Source organism: Bufo gargarizans, chromosome 4, assembly GCF_014858855.1.
Source record: "Bufo gargarizans isolate SCDJY-AF-19 chromosome 4, ASM1485885v1, whole genome shotgun sequence".
NCBI classification, from domain to species: Eukaryota; Metazoa; Chordata; class Amphibia; order Anura; family Bufonidae; genus Bufo; species Bufo gargarizans.
The window spans coordinates 411,855,522-411,882,013 of NC_058083.1; positions in this window are offsets into that span (position 1 = coordinate 411,855,522).

The window sequence follows — 26,492 nt, forward strand, 5'->3', positions numbered from 1 at the left end:
AATAATGTGGATTATATAGATATAGTGCTGATTACCTAACGCATAACTCTTTTGGTCTGATCCATTATTAGAGGAGAACCCTCTAGGTCATGAGATGCAGCGATGAATTGACCGAAGGTGCTGATGACACTAACGTGCTGACAGCATCGAGGCCATACATAGAGGATGGTCGCCTATCTTGGAAAAGTGGAGACCTTCATCTTAGCTGCGACTAGGTGGTTAATATCCACTGTGACCTAACATGGATTTCAGCCAAAAGATAGCCGTAAATGCGGCAGTTTAAAAATACATATGTTGGCCACATTCCCCTTAATAACATGGTGATCATAGGCATCAAATGTGGAATTGCGCATGCGCTTCCTTATCCCAACGGTAGCGCTTATGGAGAGTGAGAAACACTGGTGACGTGCCTGTGACATCATGTAGGAGCGACATCTCTAACAAACGTGGTGCCGCTCTGACGTAGTATATGCGACTGGAACATGCGCACTGACACCAGAGAGACGCGCTGAACGGCGCGATAGTATATGTGGGACGCATCTCTTTCTCCGGTAATCCTCACTAATATACCCCCTTTGCACATGTGCACCATTAATGTTTTTGAATAATCATGGTTTAATTATGAGCAGCTGATAATGCTTATGGATTTCAGACTGTAATATAAGACAGTCTGTTAGATCATAAACTTTATGCACTGTTAGCACTTGGCACTTTAATAATGATCACTAGGATGACTACTTTGTATCTGTATTTATATGTTTTTATACTGGTATCCATTAAGTATTAATCACATTGTTATATAATTGATGTAATTGGCTCATAGATATATGTATGCTTAGCACTTTTTGTCATTGCTTGAGAAAGGCTCATGTAGAGCCGAAACGTTGCTTTTTTGCTGCCACCACATGGGTGATTAAAGACACTTGCTTTACTGAAGAAACCGTCTGGAGTGCTGTCCGTTTTTTTCCATTATATATATATATATATATATATATATATATATACATAGTTTGTGGTAACGAATCGCATTTTTTCCTAAAATGGTGACTGCATATGTGAGGATATGGAGAAAGGGACTCTGGGAAGGCAGGATCACCCATACTGACATGCATGCAGCCAATCAGCAGCCAGCCCTGTGATGTCACAGCCCTATAAATAGTGCAGCCATCTTAGATTCTGCCATTTACCAGTGTACTTAGTGCAGGGAGAGATGTCTGCAGGCGCTAGGGACAGTAATAAAAAAATAACATAATTGTGCTAAAAAAATAATAATAATTTACAAGTGCAGGGAAAGATTATTCAAGGTGTAGGGAAAGGATAGGGAGGAATCATTCCACAGCATTTCTGTTGAACAGGGTTCAGTCAGGGAGGTGACAGCCTGGGTAATAGGAACAATCCGATTACACCTTGCCGCACTGACTGGGGATCCAAATTGCCATTATGCATCTCTGTAATTCAAGCAAACCGCTCTTGTTAGGGTGCAAGTGCTGTTTGATACAGGCATTAACAGGGTTTATTACAAGAAAATATTTATATGTTTTATTTGCCCTTGTGCAGTGCAGTTATATGTTCTAAGGCATTTTTTGGCTTGTATTAGTGGGGAAAAGGGCTTATTAGCTATTGTGTGGTGAAGTGCTAAAATTACAGCCCTTTTTGTCATGTATTAGTGGCAAAAGTAAAATATATTTGACGCTCAGTGGTGCAGTTATCTGATCTAAAGCCATTTTTTCTGTGTATAATTGGAAAAAGAAAAAATAGATTTGACGCTCAGCGGTGCAGTTATCTGTTTTAAAAGCCGTTTTTTGCATGTATTAGTGGAAAAAGGAAAAATATCTTTGCCGCTTAGCTGTGCAGTTATCTGTTTTAAAGCCCTTTTTTGTGTGTATTAGTGGAAAAAGGAAAAGTATCTTTGCAGCTCAGAGGTGCTGTGATATATTCTAAAGCCCAGTTTGCCGTGTATTAGTGGCGAAATAAAAATATATTCGCCATTCAGCGTTGCACTTATCTGTTGAAAAGCCTTTTGTGTTGTGTAAAAGTCGAAAAAAATTAGGGCTTAATTGCCATTCTGTGGTGCAGTTAAATATTCTAAAGCCCAGTTTGCTGTGCATTACTGGCAAAATAAAAATATATTTGCCATTCAGCGTTGCACTTATCTGTTGAAAAGCCTGTTGTGTTCTCCAAAAATAAATAAAAAATAGGGCCTAATTGCCCTTGTGTGGTTCAGTGATATACTCTAAAGCCCAGTTTGCTGTGTATTAGTGGCAAAATAAAAATATATTCGTCATTCATCATTGCACTTATCTGTTGAAAAGCCTGTTGTGTTGTGTAAAAGTAGAAAAAAATTAGGGCCTAATTGCCGTTCAGCAGTGCAGTTATGTGGTGAAGCCATTTTTGCGGTATGGACCGAATTATGTAGTGGTGAAATTTTTTGGGTAAAACAGGCTTTTTTGGGGAAAGTTGATAGGTGATTGTAGACTTTGTTCTGTATGAACCAATGTTATATGTTGAAAAGCCTTAAGTGTAGTGTGAAAGTGGGAAAAAAAATTGTGAAAATTGATAGGTTATGGTAGATTTTATTCTGTTTGTAGCGATGTTATATGTTGAAAAGTTTTTAGTGTACTTTGAAAGTTGGAAAAAAATTTGTTGTGAAAATTGATGGGTGATTGTAGACTTTGTTCTGTTTGTAACGATGTTATATGTTTAAAAAAAATAGCCTTTAATGTAGTATAAAAATGGGGGGAAAAATTGTTTGGAAAATTGACAGGTTATCATAGACTTTGTTCTGTTTGTACAGATGTTATATGTTGAAAAGCCTTTAGTGTACTAGCGTACTGTAAAAGTGGGAAAAACATTTTTGGGAAAATTGATGGGTGATTGTAGACTTTGTTCTGTATGAATTGATGTTATATGTTGAAAAGCCTTTAGTGTGGTGTAGCCTTTAGTGTGACTAAGTTTGCCCAGGCAAACCAAGTGAAGAACAGCGTGAGAGTGATGAGAGGGGTTGCACATGGCTTGCATACACTACATGCCTCCAACATAATTCTCGGATCTCTACATGAAAATAATGTATTTGCTGTAAATCGCGAGAGGGGCATAGTTGGAGACATTGACTTCACAAGAGATACAGAGCAGCGGAGTTCAGCCACCTCTATTTGCCTTCCGCTGATTACTGCTCCTGAATTATAGTTGGGGCAACCAGCTTCAGCTTCCTCTGCTGTGTAAGTTCTTTTGTTATGCACAGGGAGCAAGAATGTTGTGCACAATCCTGATGGAACTGATCTTAAGAAACTGGACTTGGACTCCAAACCAGAGGCTCTCCTGTCATGTCTTGTGTGCTGTGGAGATCAAATGCAGACTGAGCAGATAAAAACACATGAATATTTTCAACTTACTGAAGATGCTTTATTTAACCCCTTAAGGACCAGCGCTGTACATGTACGGCTGACTGGTTCGGTGGGTTCAGGAGCTGCGCCCGCCCGATCAGCACAGGGGTCCAGCAGTCACTGAGAACATGAATATTTTTAACTTACTGAAGCTGCTTGATTTAATTGTGAATAGATGGTAAAGGAAAATTCTGCTGGTGTGTTGTCATCAGCGTCTTCATTTTGTTTGCTGCTGGACCCACGACGACGTCATTTGGTCCATACAGCAAAAGAAGGTCTACAATCACCCATCAATTTTCCAGAAAAAAGCCTGTTTCACATAAAAAATGTCAACAATCAAAGGATAATGGAATTTGGTTAATTCGGTTATTGTTCTGACGGATCAGAGGAAGGGCAAAATAATCAGTGACGTCAACACAAACTTACTGCTAACACCCTCTCCACTCTGTCAGGGGGCTCTACTTGTATAAGCGTTTACATGCTCTGTAGACATCTATGTGGAATCAGCTGACAACGATGTAAAAGGAGTGTGCTTCTTCTTGGCGCTAACATCGACGTGTAAGGCTGAGTTCATACTTGAGTTATTTGGCCAGTTTTGGCCCTGTGACTGCCCAAATAAGTGAAGTGTGCAGTGATTCTAAGAGAGACGCCTGTCATCTGCATGTCATACGGACTCACAGTATTGTTTCACTACCACAGCAGACTCCCTATGCATATTACTGCAAGGCACAGTGTTTCACACCACTATAAAGGCTCTATGAAGCCAGGAAATAGCATTTTTTTAATGTAATTCACCGCGAATCAATTTGGATCGATAAGAATTTTTCCCAACAAATTCGGTCAACCGGCGAATTGAATTTTTGAAAAATTCGCTCATCCCTAGCCACCGCTCTCAAAAGCTATCATGCTGCAGAGTAAGACAGCAATGCAAGCTGGAATGGAGGTCTATCCTCTTCAGCAATGAGTCTCGCTTTTCTCTTTTTCAAAGCAATAATAGTCGGAGATTGGTCTGCAGACAATGTGGGCAATGCAGGCAATGGCATAAAGAGACCTTCACAAGGGAAACTCACACCAGTCCTACTCCCTGGATTATGGTGTGATGTACAGTAGCCAGACCCCTGTAGTCTTCATTTCAGGTACACAAACAGCTCGACGTTACATTGATTTGGTTGCGGTAGCAGTTATACCAGGAACCGTTTTTTAACAGGATAAAGCCAGGCTGCAAATTGCTCATGATACTGTGAGCAGTCTGCATAGCCTAAGCGTGCTACCATGGCATGCAGTGTCTTCCCACTTGTCTCCTACTGAACACATCTAGAACGTTAGTACTTGCAAAAGGAGCTGCCAACAGTGGATTTGCATGCCCAAGTGCATTCAGTGTGGCAAAGCATTCTTTAGACAACCATTAATAACCTTACTGATAGCATGCCAAGGCGTATAAGTGAGTGTATTTTTGCGCATGGTACTCATACTCAATACTGAATAAATCGAGATGTTTTGAATATTTTATTTCCATTTTTTTATCATTTGCGTATCACTAACTTCTCCATTGATCCTGTGATTTCCATAATTCCATATATATTCCTGATTACATACCACTTGCATGTGTTATAGTATCTACATTCAAGCGGCTTCTATCTCCATGACATATATTTTTTCACACTTTGTATTGTAGTCACACTGTGACCAAACACTAAGCCCAACTGAGTATGCATGTTGATGAGAGAGCTGGAGGATCATGAGAACGGACAGCTCTCATAGTTACATAGTTAGTGCAGCTGAAAAAAGACCAAGGGATGGGTGGGGATGTGATTTTTAGGACAGGGAAATGAGAACCTGACTTATACGTATTTTAATAAGAATAAATGTTATTTACTTTTAAGAATTAGTTTGCTGTGACCGCCTCCTGGCGTAGACTATTACACAGAATTACAGGTCTTTTGGTAAAAAAGCCTTGTCGCTAGAGATGGCCCTGCAGTTCGCCCGGCGGTCGTTTCGCGATGAATTTTGCTCATTCGTGATTCGCCAAACATGCAAACGTATGGCAATATTCGCACACGCCATATTTTCTTGCATAGCGCCGAACTTTGACCCATGACACATCCATCAGGTGGACAAGACAGCCAATTGAGATGTTTCAGCACATGGACACACCCCCTACCCTATAAATAAACCCGATCTGGCAGCCATCTTACATTCTGTTTTTTGCCAGTGTAGGGAGAGGTTGCTGTGTGGAGCAGGAACAGACTGTTAGAGAGTATAGAGACACCAAATGCTAGCTAATAGGGCCTCAAAAGTCCTTTTAAGGACTGGTATACGTGTGCTATCGATAGGTGTGACATACTAAGGGGTGTGATATACTTATAATATACTTTCTAACATAGAAATTATATTATAGTGTATTTGCATTGTGCAGCAGTTGTGTGCGGTTCTGCTGCGATACCGCAGCTAAATAGAGGGACAAACGTTATTGGAGTAACTCTAATTGTAATAGGTGTGATATACCTGTTGCCCCCCAAAAATCTGGTTGAGGGCTGTTATATACCTTAGTCCACAAAATCCTAATTTAGGGGTGCTATATGCCTGTTTACGCCAAATACTGATTGAGGGGTGCTATACACCATTTTACGCCAAATACTGATTGATGGGTGTCATATACCTTCTTCCACTAAATACTGATTGAGGGGTGCTATTGCTATATACCTTCTTCCACCAAATACTGATTGAGGGGTGCAATACACCCTTTTCCGCCAAATACTGATTGAGGGGTGCTATACACCATTTTCTGCCAAATACTGATTGAGGGGTGCTATACACCATTTTCCGCCAAATACTGATTGAGGGGTGCTATTGCTATATACCTTCTTCCACTAAATACTGATTGAGGTGTGCTATTGCTATATACCTTCTTCCACCAAATACTGATTGAGGGGTGCAATACACCTATTTCCGCCAAATACTGATTGAGGGGTACTACATACCTGTTTCTGCCAAATACTGATTGAGGGGTGCCATATACCGTCTTCCACTAAATACTGATTGAGGGGTGCTATTGCTATATACCGTCTTCCACCAAATACTGATTGAGGGGTGCAATACACCTGCTTCCACAAAATACTGATTGAGGGGTTGCATATACCTTCTTCTACAAAATCCTGATTGAGGGGTGCTATATACCTGTTTCCGCCAAATACTGATTAAAGGGTGCTATTTACCAGTTTCTGCCAAATACTAATTGAGGGGTGCTATGCACCATTTTCCGCCAAATGCTGATTAAGGGGTGTCATATACCTTCTTCCACTACTGATTGAGGGGTGCTATTGTTATATACCTTCTTCCACCAAATACTGATTGAGGGGTGCAATACACCTACTTCCACAAAATACTAATTGAGGGGTGCCATATACCTGTTTCCACCAAATACTGATTGAGGGGTGCTATATACCTGTTTCTGCCAAATACTGATTGAGGGGTGCTATATACCTGTTTCCGCCAAATACTGATTGAGGGGTGCCATATACCTTCTTCCACTAAATACTGATTGAGGGGTGCAATACACCTTTTTCCGCCAAATACTGATTGAGGGGTGCCATATACCTTCTTCCTCTAAATAATGATTAAGGGGTGCTATTGCTATATACCTTCTTCCACCAAATACTGATTGAGGGGTGCAATACAATGGATATTCAATGTGCATGTGAGAGATATTTCTCTGCTGTCCATACATACATGCTACAAACCTAGTGCTGTGATGTTATAACAAAAATTAGTGCATCAATCACTAACATCTACTGAGACCTTATAAAATGTGAAGTTGTGTGTACTGCGGAAAAAAAATCACATCATTAGGGATTTTCACAATGGCGCATTTTTTTAAACACTATCTGCATATAAAGCGATTGTTCTGCAATGCATGTGAAATGTAATCAAATACACTGCTTTAATGTCAAATTACTTACAGTGATCAGGAGTTCTTCCTCAAGGTTGCAAAAATTGCTGCCAACCATCTTTTCTGATCGCATCCAACTTTGGGTCGGTGGAAACCAGTTGCTGTAGTAGGCCACGCCTATTTTGCGCATGCGCATACAAGGAAATTACATTGCCGATATTTCGCAATGAAAAAATAATGAATGGAGATCGCAAATTCGCATAATACATCTGGTATGTCACTGTCTATGTGGTGGAACGATTTGTTCACTTCTAGTAAGTATTTGGTGGCTGCAAATATGACCTGAAGGTTTTTCTAGGTTCGCCTGCCATTAAAGTGAATGGGGTCTGCCGCAAACTCACGGTACGCGCACATTTGATCGCGTTTGCGCAATCGCGTTCGCAAATCGTCCCGGCCAATGTTCGTCTATTACTACTTGTCGCTAGTCTTGATCGAGCACCATAGTGCTCGGATGCACAGGGGCTCGGGTCGAACACCTCAGGATGCTCGGGTGCTCTACCAAGCACCCGAGCACAATGGAAGTCAATAGGAGAACCCAAGCATTAAACCAGGCACCCCCTGCTCTGAAGTTCCTAAATTGATGTAAACACCACTGAAATAATTCGAGAACAGCATGGGGTGGATGTCTGGATGCATCTTGGACTCCCAGGTCGCTGCTGGGAGCGATGTTGTCCGAGTAGTACGTCACTTTTACAGACTGACAATAATACACACCAAACCGAAGATAAAATAGATTTTAAACGGAGGAAAAATTGTTAGGAAACATTCTTTCCTGTATATTTACTTGTATATAAAATGCAACTTCTGCCAAAAATTACAAGGAAGAGGCACTCCGATACAACCTGTATATCACATAAAGGAGGGCCTCATTCACTTTGTGGTACAATTGTTCAGGTAGTGGGACTCCTACACTCATAAAGCCTATGCACTAAGTGAAAGGGCTTCCAAAAATTACAAGGAATCGGCGCTCTAATGCACTTTTTACTACACATAAAGGAGGGCATCAAACACCCTTGAAAAATTATGATTGATGGCCCGCTGGTAAGCTGACCCTCTAAAAAATTATATGCGAGGGCCTGCAGGTGAGCTGACCCTGCAAAAAATTATATGTGAGGGACTGCAGGTGAGCTGACCCTGTAAAAGATTTGTTAGCTGACCCTGCAAAACATTATATGAGAGGGCCTGCAGGTGAGCTGACCCTGTAAAATATTGTAGGTGAGGGCCTGCTGGTAAGCTGACCCTCTCAAAAATTATATGCGAGGGTCTGCTGGTCAGCTGACCCTGTAAAAGATTTTAGGTGCAGGCGTGCTGGTGAGCTGACCCTGTAAAACCTTATATGCGAGGGTCTGCAGGTGAGCTGACCCTGTAAAAGATTTTAGGTGCGGGCCTGCTGGAGAGCCGAACCTTGTAAAAGATTTTAGGTGTGTGTCTGCTGGTGAGCTGACCCTGTAAAACATTATATGCGAGGGCCTGCTGGTGAGCTGACCCTGTAAAAGATTTTAGGTGCGGACCTGCTGGTGAGCTGACCCTGTAAATCATTATATGCAAAAGCCTGCAGGTGAGCTGACCATGTAAAATATTGTAGGTGAGGGCCTGCTGGTGAGCTGACCCTCTAAAAAATTATATGCGAGGGCCTGCAGGTGAGCTGACTGTCTAAAAAATTTATATGAGAGGGCCTGTAGGTGAGCTGACCCTGTAAAATATTATTTGCGAATGGCATATATGTGAGGGCATTATATGCGACAAATAAGCATGTTGATATGATGGAAGAGGAGGAGGAGGATGAGAAAAGGAAGATTCAACCATATACCCTTGTTTGTGGTGTAAGGGGTGCATGGGAATTGATGTATTCAGTACATTATAAACAACACATTCAAAGTGCCTTTATGTTCATCAGCTTTCCTCTGGTGGAGTCGAGAAGTCATGGTCAATCCAGGCCTTATTCATTTTTTATAAGAATCAACCTGTCAGCATTTTCAGTTGACAGGCGGATATGCTTATCTGTTATAATGCAGCCAGCAGCACTAAATACCCACTCAGACAAAACGCTGGCGGCAGGGCAGACCAGCAACTCCGAGGCGTAGAGCGCCAGTTTGTGCCACATGTCCAGCTTGGACACCCAATAGTTGTAATGTACTTATGGATCATTGAGGACGCTGACATGGTCTGCTATGTACTCCACCATCTTCCTAAATTTTTCCCTCCTTGTCACAGTAGGCCACGCATCAGGGTGAAGGTACAGTCGGGGTGTCATGAAACTGTCCCAGGCTTTGGAGAGTGTTGCCCTGCCTCTGTTGGAACTGCTCTTTTTTCCCCTTGTCTCCTCTCCTCGGTTGCCCAAGGAACTACGGACTCTGCCGCCAGCATTGTCAGATTCAAATTTTTGGAGCAATTTTTCAACAAGGACCTTCTGGAATTGTACCATTTTGCTCGGCCTCTCCACTGGAAGAATGAGAGATGAGAAGTTCTCTTTGTAGCGGGGGTCGAGAAGGGGGAACAACCAGTAATCCATGTTGTCTAAAATGCGTATAACACGCGGGTCACTGGAATGGCAGCCTAACATGTAGTCAGCCATGTGTGTCATAGTACCAACAGGCAAGACTTTGCAGTTGTCATCAGGAGGATGACTCTCAATCTCCTCATCCTCTTCCTCCTCTTCTGCCAACCCACGCAGATTAGATGGAATTAAACTTCCATGGGTACTACCTGGGTCGGCTCCAGGTTCATGTGGGCCCTTGGGCGATAAATCCCAGTGGGCCCCCATGAGGCATTTTTTTACATTGACATATCCCCCTGTGGCTCCCACACGGTATAATGACCCCCAGTGGCCCCTATACAGTATAATGACTACTAGTGGCCCTTCACACAGTATAATGAACCCCCAATTCCCCCCCCCCACCACCACTGTATAATGACCACCTGTGGCCCTGCATTCAGAATAATAACTCCCAGTCGCCCCCATTCAGAATAATGACCCCCAGTAGCCCCCACACTGGGGGAATACTGTATGGAGGGGGCTCTGGGGGTCATTATACTGAATGGAGGGTTATTGGTGATCATTATAATAAATGGGGGACACTGGGGGTAATTATACTATGTAAAGGGCCCTCACAGTATAATGACCCCACGGTGACCCTCCATTCAGAATAATGAACCCCAGTCGCCACCACACTGGCGGTTATACTGTATGGAGGGGGCACGAGGGGTTATTATATTTAATGGGGGCTCTGGTGGTCATTATGCTAAATGGAGGGTCAATGGGGATCATTATACTAAATGGGGGGCACTGGGAGTCATTATACTGTGTAAGGGGCCCTCACAATGTGATGAATGATCCCCCAGTTGCGCCCTCACATACCTATCATTGCAGGGGAGCTGGTGGTCCTGTCATTCACTAACTGTAGCTCCCTGCGCTCCTTCTCTCCGGCGGCCCACTGCAGCAGTGAGCCAGGCCTGGAGGAGAGAAGGAGATGTGCAGTGATGTAGCTAGAACTGACTGGGCCCCACAGCAAATTTTAGTACGCCCCCCCCCCTCCCCCCAATGTGTGTTCACATCACGTTTTTCCTATCGGTTTGATGTAAACAAATGTGCAGCACTCCACGTTTTTGTATCCTGCAGAGTCCAGTAACAAATGCATACGTTAACGTATATGTTTTTCTACCATGGAACTGTATGATGAACGGACGCCACTGTACAGCATCAGTCTGAGGCATCTGTTAACGCATACATTTTTGGTATACATTAAATGGATGGCACAAATGGGATGTGAACCCAGCCCTAGTGTCAGAATAAGCACCAGTACACAGCGGAGTAGCGTGGCGGAGAGGGGAGGCTGCCATGTACTGACAGAGTACTAACTGGTCCTGGTGGTCAGGGGTGAGGACTGTGCTTCCCATGGATCATTTTCTACTGGGAAATACAGGGCACAGTGAGATACACTAGAATCTATATGCTATAAAGATATTAGCCCTACCCCCCGAATAATAAAACAATTAGGGGGTCATTTATTATATAGAAATACGTCTATATTAGGCGTATTTCTGACACAGATTGTGGCGCAATGGTCCTTAACACCGCAATCTGTATCTTTTCCCGCTCATGTCAGGTCTAAATAAAGTGGTGTGGGCATGGAAGGGGATACAGTTATGGCCATGCAGTTATTAGATACCACTGCCATATAGTGATAATACCGCCATACAATGATAAAACCACCATACAGTGACCGGATAAAAGGGTATAAGAGGGCACCGTACAGGGAATGACTATGGGCACTGCAGAGGGTGTGGTAAGAGGGCACAATACAGGGTATAAAGGGGCACAGTCACATGATCCTGTGACGTTAGAAGGTCCTTATGGTGAATGCTGTTCAGATGCCACCCTAATGAGAGGCAGAGGAGTGAGACAGGGGCCCTGGATGGACAGGAGGGGTGGACACAGCAAGTAGGTTGAAGGGGCTCTGAGGGGGATTCATACAAGAAGTAGGGGCAGGAGGTCTGTGCAGGGCAGCAATAGGAGATAGGAGGGTGGGACAGGAGCTCTGGATACATGAGGGAGGAAAGGAGACAGCAGGGACTCCATGAGGATGAGATAGGACAGGATATGTGGGGGGGCAGGTGTCATGGAGATATACTGCTTAATGAAACAGTAACACAACTAAATAGAATGAAGCAGCAGCAGATCGAAGATCCCCCCCCCCTTCTGTCCCACAGTGCAGACTCACTCACTGTCACTACCAGAGCTTTGAGACGTTCTCACAGCTCTGTTTCTCCACCCCTGTGATGATGTCACTACTAGAGCTTGGAGGAGTTCCCTCTGCCCTGTTTCTCCGCCCCTGTGATGAGGTCTTTACTTTCGGTTTCCTTCCTCCCAGCTTTCTCTCCTGTGTTTGATTTCGCTGCCTTTAAATCATCCCTCCTCCTTTGTAGAGGTGCGGATTATACTTTTCATTTGAGCTGTATCTCTCGCTTGAGCAGCTTCACCTGTGTGATATCTTTTCACTGGATCTGTGTTCTGCTGAAGCAAGTACTTTGGATATTGTCTGCTGACTTTGGATCTGTTTTCACTGCAGCCGCAGCTCCTTCAGATAAGTGTTCAGACATTGCTCATTCCCGGCGTCAAGCTGCCTTTTTTTTTTTTGTTAAAAAGAAAGATGGCTCTCTGAGACCTTGCCTAGATTTTAGGGAGCTGAACCATATCATGATTCGCGATCCCTATCCCCTTACTCTGATCCCGGACCTCTTCAACCAAATTGTTGGGGCCAAGGTTTTTTCCAAATTGGATTTGAGAGGTGCGTACAAACTGGTCAGGGTCAGAGAGGGGGATGAATGGAAAACGGCCTTTAATACCCCTAACGGGCATTTCGAGAATCTCGTTATGCCTTTCGGCCTGATGAATGCTCCAGCCGTCTTTCAGCATTTTGTTAACAGTATTTTCTACCATTTAATGGGGAAATTTGTATTGGTGTATCTTGATGATATTTTGATTTTTTCCCCTGATGTTCAGACCCATCAGGATCATCTTTTTCAAGTTCTGCGGATTCTGCGAGAGAATAAATTGTACACCAAGCTGGAGAAATGTGTATTTATGGTATCGGAGATTCAATTTCTGGGTTTTCTCCTCTCTGCTTCTGGTTTTCGCATGGATCCGGAGAAGGTCTGTGCTGTGCTGGAGTGGGAGCTTCCTGAGAATCAGAAGGCATTGATGCGCTTTCTGGGTTTTGCGAACTATTACAGAAAGTTCATTTTGAATTATTCCTCTGTTGTCAAACCCCTCAATGACATGACAAAAAAGGGGGCAGATTTTTCCTCTTGGTCGGAGGAGGCGCTCGCAGCTTTTTCTAAGATTAAAGAGAGTTTTGCGTCTGCTCCCGTCTTGGTGCATCCCGATGTTTCCTTACCTTTTATCGTTGAGGTGGATGCTTCCGAGGTGGGTGTGGGTGTGGTTTTGTCCCAGGGCCCTTCTCGGGCCAAGTGGCGACCCTGTGCCTTTTTCTCTAAAAAACTCTCCCCGGCAGAGAGAAACTATGATGTGGGAGATAGAGAGTTGTTGGCCATCAAGTTGGCTTTCGAGGAATGGCGCCATTGGTTGGAGGGGGTCAGGCACCCTGTCACTGTTTTTACCGACCATAAGAATCTGGCGTACTTGGAGTCGGCCAGGCGTATGAATCCGAGACAGGCCAGATGGTCTCTGTTCTTCTCCAGATTCAATTTTGTTGTTACATTCCGCCCTGGGATCAAAAATGTGAAGGCTGATGCTCTCTCTCGCTGTTTTCCGGGAGGAGGAAACTCTGAGGATCCGGGTCCCATTTTGGCGGAGGGGGTGGTTGTTTCTGCTCTGTATTCTGATTTGGAGGCCGAGGTCCAGGCTGCCCAGACTGAGGTACCTGCCCGTTGTCCTCCTGGGAAGTTGTTTGTGCCTCCTGAGTTACGTCACAAACTCTTCAAGGAGCATCATGATACTGTTCTTGCTGGTCACCCCGGGAGTAGAGCCACGGTAGATCTCATTGCTTGGAGATTTTGGTGGCCGGCTCTTCGTAAAGTCGGTGGAGGGTTTTGTGGCTGCTTGTGAGACGTGCGCTCGCGCTAAGGTCCCTCGTTCACGGCCTTCAGGTCCCCTTCTCCCGTTACCCATACCTTCCCGTCCTTGGACACACCTCTCCATGGACTTTATCACGGATCTTCCTCGTTCCTCAGGGAAGTCGGTGATCCTGGTGGTGGTGGACCGTTTTAGCAAGATGGCTCATTTCGTACCCTTCCCTGGTTTACCCAGTGCTAAAACGTTGGCGCAAGCTTTTGTCGACCATATTGTTAAATTGCATGGCATTCCCTCGGATATTGTTTCCGATAGAGGCACGCAGTTTGTGTCCAGATTCTGGAAGGCCTTCTGTTCTCGCACATGGGTTCCATCCGCAGTTTGGGACATTCTCGGGAGGGGCTCCCTCTGGTTTGCCTGAGGAGGAGAGATTTTCCTCGTCTTTGTCTACCATTTGGCAAAAGATTCAGAGTAATCTTAGAAAGATGAGTGAGAAATATAAGCGTGTGGCTGATAAGAGACGTGTGCCTGGTCCGGACCTGAATGTGGGTGATCTGGTATGGTTGTCTACAAGAAATATTAAACTGAAGGTTCCCTCCTGGAAATTGGGTCCCAAGTTTATCGGGCCTTAAAAAATCTTGTCAGTCATCAATCCTGTTGCCTTCCGTCTTGATCTTCCACAGGTTTGGAAGATACATAATGTATTTCACAGGGCTCTTTTAAAACCATATGTCCAGCCCACGGTACCCTCCTCTTTGCCTCCTCCTCCGATTTTGGTTGATGGCAATCTGGAGTTTGAGGTTTCCAGAATTGTGGACTCCGCGGTTCTCTTCATTAACTCGTTCATTGGAAGGGTTATGGTCCTGAGGAGAGGATGTGGGTTTCGGTGTCGGACATTAAAGCCACTCGCCTCATCAGGGCATTTCATAGGGCTCATCCTGAGAAGGTGGGTCCTGGGTGTCCGGAGTCCACCCGTAGAGGGGGGGGGGGTACTGTCACTACCAGAGCTTTGAGACGCTCTCACAGCTCTGTTTCTCCACCCCTGTGATGATGTCACTACTAGAGCTTGGAGGAGTACCCTCTGCCCTGTTTCTCCGCCCCTGTGATGAGGTTTTTACTTTCGGTTTCCTTCCTCCCAGCTGTCTCTCCTGTGTTTGATTTCGCTGCCTTTAAATCACCCCTCCTCCTTTGTAGAGGCGCGGATTATACTTTTCATTTGAGCTGTATCTCTCGCTTGAGTAGCTTCACCTGTGTGATATCTTTTCACTGGATCTGTGTTCTGCTGAAGCAAGTACTTCGGATATTGTCTGCTTACTTTGGAACTGTTTTCACTGCAGCCGCAGCTCCTTCAGATAAGTGTTCAGACATTGTGTGTTTCTGTTTCTTTGCTGACTGGATCCGAGGCGACCCCGGTTCCGTCCATATACTGAGCAGGGCACCGGTGGCCGTGCCCCTTCCACTATTGTAGGGGTTTCAGTGGTCATCAGCCTGAGGTACGCGGGCATGTCTCGATCCACCATATGGATCTGGACATGTGCATAGCAGCTTAGGGAGAGCTTTTAGGGTCTCACAGGGGTCACCCTTTATCCTCCCTAGTTTGGGTGTGGTCAGTTGCTATTTACTGTGTGTTGCTCACTTTCAGCCGTGACACTCATAGACTGTCTTCACACTTCTCTGCTGCAGCCCTCCGGTCTCTCTCCTCAGGCAGCATGTGTCCTGTGTAGAGGGGGCGTGTTCTGAGTCTCTGCAGCTCAGAGGGCCCACCAAAGGGGTACTGCGTAAGTGAAATGACAGCAGTGAGAGCTTCCATCTGTATCGATGGAAGTGCTCATAGCAGCTCAGTGGGCCCCCCCAGGAGCATTGGGCCCCGGCACTTGCCCGGGGATGCCGGGTTATGAAGCCGGCCCTGGGTACTACCCTCTGTAGCGGAGGCAACCGTCTCCTGCTCCTCCTCCTAATCCTCCTCTTCATCTTCCAATTCGCACTGAGAAGACAAACTGAGGGTGGTCTGGCTATCACCCAGTGTAATGTCTTCCCCCATTTCCACCTCTTCCACATGCAAAGTGTCGTACTTAATTGTGAGCAGCGAGCGTTTAAGTGGACACAGAAGTTGGGTGGTTACGCTGATAATAGCGGCATCGCCGCTCACCATCTGTGTTAATTCTTTTTAAAACCTCACAGAGGTCAGACACCCATGCCCACTCCTCACTTGTGAATAGTGGAAGCTGACTGGAAAGGTGACAACCATGTTGCAGCTGGTATTCCACGACTGCCCTCAGCTGCCCACAAAGCCTGGAGCTCCATCGTGTGCTCATGTCGCACAATAGCCAGTGAGCCGGCAATTTCCAGCGCTACTGCAGCATTGCCAGACCGGATGAAGCTGTCGATGACTTGTGGAAATGTGCACACACGTGGCGCACCTTCACTAGTAGCTCAGGCAAATTGGGGTAGGTTTTGAGAAACCGCTGAACCACTAAGTTTAAGACGTAGGATAGGCATGGGATGTGTCTGAGCTTGCCGAGCTCCAAAGCCGCCACCAAGTTACAGCCATTATCAGACACAACTATGCCTGGTTCTAGGTTGAGTGGCGAGAGCCACGGCTCAGTCTGGTCTCTTATCCACTGCCACAGCTTTGCGGCGGTGTGCTGTTTTTCACCTAAGCAGATCAGCTTCAGCACGGCCTGTTGACACTTCCGCACTGCAGTTCTACACTGCTTCCAGCTACCGACTGATGACTGACTGGTGCTGCAAGAATATAATTCTGAGTTGGAAGTGGAGGGGGAGGTGGAGGAGGAGAAGTGGGGGTTGGAGCCACTAATGTAGGTGGCGGCAGAAACACTGATGGAATTAGGGCCCGCAATCCTTGGCGTCGGTAGCACCTGTGCCATCCCAGGGTACGACTCGCTCCCGGGCTCCACAACATTCATCCAGAGTGCCATCAGAAAAATGTAGCGTCCCTGGCCGAATGGCCTTGTCCATGTGTCCGTGGTTACGTGGACCTTCCCAGTAACTGCGTTGGTCAGTGCATGGGTGATGTTATGGGACACATGTTGGTGTAAGACGGGCACGGCACACCTTGAAAAATAGTGGTGGCTGGGGACTGTTTAAAGCGGGACAGCCACCGAAATCAGGCTGCGGAAGGCCTTAGTATTCACAAGCCAAAATGGCAACATTTCCAGGGACAGCAATTTTGAAAGTTGTACATTTAGTGCTATGGCCTGTGGGTGGGTGGCTGGGTATTTGCGCTTGTGTTCAAGTGTCTGGGGTAAGGACATTAGGACGCTGTGCTGGGACCGGAAGTGGATGTGGTCACTGATGGTGCTTGCGAAGATCCAGGTGCAGGGCGGGAGGCATCTGGGCCTGCGCCTTCAACAGGGGATTGGCCAGCACGTAACACAGGGGAAGAGGAGGCAGTGGTGTGACCCGCAGACACAGACTGTGGACCCAGGCATCCAGTCCACTTATTACCGTGCTTGGATACCATGTGGCAGATCATGCTGGTGGTGGTGAGGTTGCTAGTGTTCACGCCCCGGCTCATTTTGGTACGGCACAGGTTGCAAACTAGAATTCTTTTTTCAAAAAAGCGCCAGACTGCGGAACACCTACCCCTTGGCAAGGGAGATTTCCGCAAGGAGGTGCTCCGTGTAACAGTTGTGGGCCTGTTTAGTGTGGCCTGCCTTCTCCCTTTTGCCACCCCACTGCCTCTTCCAGCCTGTTGCGGTGCAGCAGATCCCTCTCCCTCTATACTGCCGTCCTCGCTCGGCTTTCCACCTTCCCAGGTTGGGTCAGTAACTTAATCGTCCACCACCTCCTCTTCCACTTCCTCACTCTGCTCATCCTCCTGACTTGTTGACCTTAGGACAACCTCAGTGATTGACAACTGTGTCTCATTCTCTTTATCAACCTCTTGAGACAGTAATTGCCGTTGACTTATTGGCAACTGTGTGTTATCTTCTTGTGACTGTGGATGCTCAAGAGTTTGGGAATCAGGGCACAAGATCTGTCCCTATTCAAGCGTGCTTGGCGAGAGGGCCAAATCAAGGAATGGCGCAGAAAATAGATTCTCGGAATATCCGAGTGTGGGATCACTTGTTTGCCCAGACTCTCCATGGTGGGAGGAAGGAGGATCAGGGTAAGGATTGTGCTGAGCAGACTCTTGGATACCAAGACTGGACTTGGTGGAAGACAGGGTGGTGCTTAAGCGACTGGAAGAATTATCTGCTGCAATTATACCGACCACCTGGTCGCACTGGTCTGACTTGAAAAGTGGTGTCCTGCGCTGCCCTGCAAATTGGGACATGAACCTAGGTATTGTGGATGATTGTTTTTCTTGTGCTCTGGCAGCAGGCGCAGTATTTATATTAAATCTTATATATGCTTGAAAGTATGTCACACGTACAGTAGCATAGGATTTGGAAGTGTATGCGCCCCAAAAAAATAAAAAGGTATTTTGGATATGGAAACGTCACACAGGAGATATCCTGCAGATAATGTCAATGCTGTCATAAGCGACTAATAAAAAATTACAGGGAATGTCACAGTTATTTGGGATGATGAGGAAACTTCATACAGGAGAGGTACCAGCGGTAATGTCACTGTCCAAAGCGTCTACGTAAAAAGTACATTGTATGTCACAGATAAATTTTTTAAGCGCACACTTTACACTGGAGATCTGGCGCAGCTAATGTTACTGTCAGAAGCGGACACCATCTATTGAAAAAGTACACTGGATGTCACAGATATTTTTGGGAATGCACACACTTTACACAGGAGATGTGGTGCAGTTAATGTCACTGTCCGCAGCGGATACAGTCTACGGAAAAAAGACACTGGATGTCACAGATATTTTTTGGATGCGCACACTTTACACTGGAGATGTGGCACAGCTAATGTCACTGTCCGTAGCAGGCACCGTCTATGGAAAAAATACACTATATGTCACAGATATTTTAGGGATGCGCACACTTTACACTGGAGATGTGGCGCAGCTAATGTCGCTGTCTGCAGCGGCCTAACTATTGTACGCTATTTAGCGCAGGATGCGCTAAAAATAGATATTGCTGCCACACACAATAGTCCTTCGAAGGACTTTTGGGTCTCTGAAAATTTTTGGTGGTAAAAATATTCTTAAATCACTCCCTACACTGTCTGTCCCTTCCTCAGCACAGCTCTCCCTGACTAAAAATGAGCCGAAAATGCGTCATTGGGTGCTATATAGCACCTGATGACGCGTTCCGGCCAGCCTATCACTGTAATGCCAGCAGTCAACATGGCTACAGCATCACAGTGAGGGCAGTACTTATCTGCACGTTTATTGGCTGTGTAGCAGCCAAGAAACGTGCGGGGCGGAGACTCGAACATTGCATTTGAGCACATGAGATATTCGGCAGAGCCCAACTGGTGTTCGGCTGAGCATGCTCGATCATCACTACTTGTCGCCTCTGGTGACCGAAATATTTCTTCTCCAGGTGGAGAAGATAAAATATGCTAATCAGCTGACAAATGAGTGATTTCTTGTTTATCAGCTGATCAGCAGCCAGTTATCAGGAATGAGCATTCCTATGAACACTTGTTCTCAGTAATTGACCTGTATATCGCGCAGTGTAACAGTGACATCCTGCAGTATGGCCCCTGAAACTGAAGAGTTATACTTACCTGCTCCCCGCCGTTCTGGTCCTCCGCCCTGCCCCCGCTGCCTCCATCTTCCAGTCCCTGCATTGTTTTCACCTGGCAGTGCATGGGCATGGTCACATAGAGCTTGTGCTTTCCTTCACTGCAGAGAACGCCACTCACTGGTTATTACCTCCTTCTGCCCCCCAGTTACAGACACCATGCAATAACCAGTAAGCGCTTTTCTTCACTGCAGAGGATGGCGCTCACTGGTTATTACCTCCTCCTGCCCCCCAGTTACAGACGCGATGCAATAACCAGAAAGCAGTTTACCTTTTCTAGCAGGTTACTAGCGCTCATTGGTTAACACTTTAATGACGAGGCCTGAAAAGGACTTAGGCTGAATTCACACGTCTGTGGAACACGGTATGTGAGATACCGAACTGGCATCCTGCTTAGTGCAGGAGCGCACGGCGACATTGGTTGCTGTGACGCTGTGCGCTTTCTGCCATCGCTGCAGTACAGTAATACACTCGTATAATCTATTTTATTTGTATTTTATTTATTTGATTTTTCAATAATTTCTATATTTTTTTTTATTTATTTTTTTATAATTTTTTTCCACATACTTCGTCCACTGAAAGGCCTTGAATAAAAAAATATTATGTACCCAAAAAGGCACCAATGAAAATACCAAAACCTGGCGGGGTGTTGCTTGCCCTCTGAAGAAGATAGCTACTTAGGCAGAGAGCTCCTGCACCAAATGACATAATACATCTTCATCTTGCCTCACAGCGAACTTAAGCATTCCCCAATACCCTGGGGAAGTTAATCAGCCATTGGAAAAGCTAAGAAGACCCTGTCTAAGCTGACACTCTAGAGGACATCAGATCAATGGTCCTAGAGCTACAACACGTCCAAGATGGCAAACAGGAACATTTAGCACTTGGATTCGCCTTCACAGAGCCCTGTGAAGCAAAAGCCATGGCTTGGGCCTGCACCCTCAAAACAGGTTAGTGCCTGATGGAAGTTTGCTGCTTCCCAAGACGCAATCATAGATGCCATATAATGGCATGGCTAAAGGAACTAGAATCTCTGAAAGCAAAAATGGCGGATATATTCCTTTCCCTCGTAGTCCTGGTAAACAGTATCCTATCTGATAGATTTAATATTACTAATGGGTCTAGATAGGGGTGTCCCCTTCTGCACCTAATATTTATACTAGCTTTGGAACCTCTTGCCCAACAAATCAGGAACTCAGCTAATGTTAGCGACGTTACAATAGTGAACACCAATGTCCCTGTACGTGGGTAACTTTGATCCTTTAGAAGCACTTTGGACATCATTACCAATTTTAAATCATTATCATTTTAAAATTAATGCCACCAAGTCTAAAGCTTTGCCAATTCACATATCTCAAGACAATCTCCATGCTCTTAAGATGTCCTTCCAATTCGAATGGTAGGATATGGTAACAGCATACCTAGATACTCAATTTATCTCCATATTTTCTTTTGTACAAACATAACTTTGAACCCCTTTTACTAGCAATAAAGATAGATCTCAGTAAATATAGGACTCACAGGATTTCCTAGGTCAGATGGGCTGCATAATTTCAAATGTTGATACTCTATAAATTAATCTATACTTTCCGTACCCTTCCAATTCCTCTTCCCTACACATTTTTTCAGAAAATGCAATTCACCTGAAAACATGTTTCTATGGAAAGTCAGAAAACCAAGGATTGCACATTTCTAACGGGTGAGAAGAAATAGGTCTACCCTCTGTCGAAGACTATTATCGCACCATAGCCATATCTTTCCTCTCTCTCTTAAAGAAACCATGGGTGCAACTTGAAAATAATCTTTTAGACTGCGGGTCTCTTAAACACCAACTGATAGGAGCCTTATGTAACATACCTGTCCCAAGGAATTGTTTGTGGTCACAGTTACACTCCACACATGGGAATTATAATTTCATGCCAGTCAATCACACGACTATCCATCTACTTGAAAAAGGAATAGGAGATTTAGATCTGTCCCTTGGGAAATCCTCAGGTATATTCTCTGTGCCCAATTAGTGGTAGATAATGTGGTCCACCATTTGCAAGTATTTAAGCTGACTTCCATGTCCCTCATAGATTATAATATAAATATTTACGAATAAGACATTATCTTAGCTCACTTCCGCAGTCTTCTCCTAAGGTTAATGATGAAGTCATACATCACTTCCGAAACTGTCTCACCATCAATCAAACACACAAGATAAAAGGGGTTCTCCGGGAATTAAGAAAATTAAAATACAGAAATATTACTTCATTATAAATATATTCCCAAACACTTTACATTAGTTATAATGGCTCATTTTGTCTGGGGAGCAATCATTAGGAAAAACAAAATGGCCGCTGTCCTATTAGGGCACACAAAACCTGTCCTAATCATACAGACGGACAAGTTACTTCACAACACTGAGCTAAAGAGCTGCCTCATCCTCCTTCCCCCCTCTACTTGTCAGGGATTATCATCCTGAATACAGTTTAATATGGTCATCAGCTGAATCTCTATAGGAATGGAGTTCATATGTAGATGTGGCTAATGAGCAGCAGCACTTGTATGCAGTCTCTATTACCACAGTCTGTCTTGTCTGTCCTCTCCTCATGAACTCCATTCCTACAGAGATTCAGCTGAAAATCTTCTCATCTGTATTCAGGATCATAATCCCTGACAAGTAGGAGAGGAAGATGAGGAAACTCTTTACCTCAGTGTTGTGAAATAACTTGTCCTCCTATGTGATTAGGACAGGCTTTGTGTGCACTAATAGGACAGTGGCTATTTTGTTTCTCCTAATCATTGCTCTCTAGATAAGATGAGCCATTGTAACTAATGAAAGGTATTTGGGAATATATTTATAATAAAGTAATATTTACGTATTTTCATTTTCTGAATTCCCAGAGAACCCCTTTAAGACATTTCTTCATTTGTACTTTACTCCGCACAAACTGTGTTATGTACCTGGGGATCTTTGCTTGTTGCTGGAGGGACTATGGGCTGTGGGCTTGCCCTAAATAGCCATCTTATTGGTTAGAAATATTTACTTTGTTATTTGAGGTCTGCACACATCAAATCACTCCAACTCCCAACTTGGCCTTATTGTTTCTTAGAATACACAATTTTTCTCCCTTGGAACGATACCATAGTCTACTAAGCACTAAACTGGTGGTCACTAGACACTGGAAGCAGGTGGCTCCCCCAGACTTAGGATGCTGGCACACAGCTCTGTTTTGACATTCAGTTAGGATGCAGTTTTTTATTGTAGCTAGCTGAAATTAATTAAATCATTCCCACACTGCAGAACACCAGGGTTTAACGAGGCTACTAAACTGTCTCAATTGAGAACTGCATCCTAACTGCATATTAGAACTGCACTGTGTGTCATCACCCTTAGGCCTCATACACACGACCGTATGTATTTTGTGGTCCGCAAAAAATAAAGATGACGTCCATGTCCATTCCGTATTTTGCGGAACGGAACAGCTGGCCCCTAATAGAACAGTCCTATCCTTGTCTGTAATGCGGACAATAATAGGACGTGTTCTATTTTTTTTGAGGAATGGAAATATGGACATACGGAAACGGATGTACTGAATGGTTCCGTATACGGTCCGCAAAAAAAACGGAACAGACACGGAAAGAAAATATGTTTATATACATGAGGCCTTAGGAGAAGTGATCCAGGTCATAATTACCACTTGTCATTATGAACAAGTGATTTCCAGAAATCTGGGCCCCTTGGTTTGCTCATTCCAAAATACTCTCCTTGACAAACTTCACCATCTTAAATAATGATCATTTGGGCATGTGTAACAGAGTGTATGTTTGCTCATCCATATTGATGTTTCTCCACCTTTTTGTGTACCGGCTTAGGCTACTTTCACACTAGCAGCAGCCTTTTCACCTGCTGGAACAGCCTGCCGTACCCGTGCTGCGGCTAATGCACGCATAGGCGTGCGCAGCCTATAGCATTGGGGTGTTCACCCTAAAGCACAAACACACGCCGCGCGCGTATGTATGTATGTATGTATGTGTATGTATGTATGTATATGTATGCATGTATGTATGTATGTATATGTGTGTATATATATATATACACACACTCACACACACACTAAGGGGTATCAGGGTAAATTATACAGGAGTAACATATTACCCCTGTATAATAATGTACCCTGATACCCCTTAGTTTTACCTCCTTGTATAATTTACCCTGATCCCTCAGTTATATTACCCCCTGTATAATGTCCCCGATAGCCCTCCTCAGTTATGTTCCCCCCTGTAATTTACCCTGATACCCCTCAGTTATACTGTCTCATATAACTGATTATACAGGGGTATAAATGAGGAGGGGTAGCAAGCAGCAGGGAACATACTTTATGCCTTAACTTAACGTTATATACCTATCTTATATGGGGGGTGACTCTCAGCCAGGGCAGAGTTCCAGTGGCGTAGCATGGGTTGCCAGCACCCGGGGCAAGCCAAGTATTGCTCCCCCCACAACCTGTGGACACGGCCCTTTTTACAAATAATGCAGTACATGTTACCTACAGTCCTATGTAACACCACAGATAACACAGTGATAACTGAGTACAGATAATGTAGGATATATTACCTGCAGTCCTATGTAACACCACAGATAACAGTGATAACTGAGTACAGATTATGTAGTAGATGTCACCTGCCGTCCTACGTAACACCACAGATAACAGTGATAACTGAGTACAGATAATGTAGGATATATTACCTGCAGTCCTATGTAACACCACAGATAACAGTGATAACTGAGTACAGATTATGTAGTAGATGTCACCTGCCGTCCTACGTAACAGCACAGATAACACAGTGGTAACTCTCTGAGTACAGATAATGTAGTAGATGGGTGTGAGGCCCCAGAATTCAGAACACGTACAGTGTTACCTGAAGACTGGGGCCAGGCTTCGGCAGTGTGGGCCAAATCCTATAGCCACCCCCCTCCCCTCCCCCCCAAACAGATATATGGATGGACATTACATATAATGGTACACACTATACAGTAGAGTACAGCAGCACATAGCTGTTCCATCCAGTGACGTCTCCTGTGATATAGACTTTCCTCAATGTCTTCATTCGGAGATAAGACCGCCATGATACCTTCATTCAGCTGCGTCTCACATTTTTTAGATTCCTCACTTTACATCATCCTCAGATAACAGATATCCCCTCCACCCGTAGTGCCCATAAGTATAATGCCCTCTGTATAATTATAATATATACTGGCCCCTCTGTGTTATTATTATTCTTAATATTATAATGGCCCCCTCTGTATTGGGCTCCATTCACACGTCTGCAGAATGTGTCCACATCCATTCCGCAATTGTGCAGAACGGGTGAGGACCCATGCATTCTCTATGCATCCGCATTTTCCGGAGCGGCCGAACTTTTGGTCCGCGGCTCTGGAAAAAAATGTAATACATCCTATTCTTGTCCGCAGCTGCAAGAATAGGCTGTTCTATGGGGGTGCCGGCCGGGTGTATTGCGGATCCGCAAAACACTACGGACATGTGAATGGACCCTAATAGTAATAATTATGACGCCCTTCAGCCCCTCCAGCATACAGTCCCATGTAAAATACATCACTCCCTGCCTTCAGCCCCTCCAACATACAGTCCCATGTAAAATACAAAACTCCTCCTGCCTTCAGCCCCTCCAGCATACAGTCCCATGTAAATAATCTCACCCTTTCTCTCTTCGCCGACTGCCTTCAGTCCCTTCAGCATACAGTCCCATGTAAAATACATCACTCCCTGCCTTCAGCCCCTCCAACATACAGTCCCATGTAAAATAGAAAACTCCCCCTGCCTTCAGCCCTTCCAGCATACAGTCCCCATGTAAAATAATATCACTCCTCCTGCCTTCAGCCCCTCCAGCATAAAGTCCCATGTAAAATACATCACTCTCTCTGCCTTCAGCCCCTCCAGCATACAGTCCCCATGTAAATAATATCACTTCACCCCCCTCTCTTCAGACCCCTCTAACATAGTCTCCAGTACAAGGATTATTCCTCCTCCCTTCAGCCCCTGCAACCCCCCAAGTAAAAATAACAGTCAATCTTCTCCTCCACATACTGACCTGCAGCTTCTGCTCCTCTCTCCAACAACGTGCTCTGTTAAATCTCCTGCACATCTTGAGGCCCCGCCCCCTGTATGACGAGACTCCGCCTCTTCCTCCGACATCATACCTCCCTGGAGCAACTCCATTCTAGCACTCTACTGTCTCATAGGCTTCAGACCACTAGCCTGAAGCCTATGTGAAGGATCGGATCAGGAGTTGGCAGATTGACTATAATAGGGGCGGGCCGGAGTTCCGGCAACAGCACGGCAAACATGCCAAGAGGCATCCGGTATAAAACTATGACAAAATCAAACAGTTGCCTGATTAGAGGAGATAATAGCACAGACAATTTCATTGTGACCTCATGGACTATCAAAGTCTACACATGGAGAAAACTGGCCTCCCACATTCAATATAAAAAAAGAAACAAAAATAGGAAACAATAGACACGTGAGTTTCAGGGATACAGATACGTCATGTGACACCTCATGCCTCAGGCAGATGGCATCCGTCACCATAGAGTTCTATTGTAGAAAATAAAACGTATATATTATAATATAATATCAGTTTTTTGCTGGACTTTTTTTTTTTGCAATAGAACTCTATAGTGATGGATGCCACAGTATGGCATCTGTCTGAGACATCTGTTAATGTATACTGTTTCATAGGCTTCAGACCACTAGCCTGAAGCCTATGTGAAGGATCGGATCAGGAGCTGGCAGATGGCAGTGCAGCATGGGGGTGATGATTAGGGTGTGCCCAGGCACACCCGAAACACTCCTTGAGCATGCCTATGAGTGCATGCGTGAAACCGGAGGTCCGCTCTGGCCCCATTGACTATAATGGCGGTGGACCGGAGTTCCGGCAACAGCACG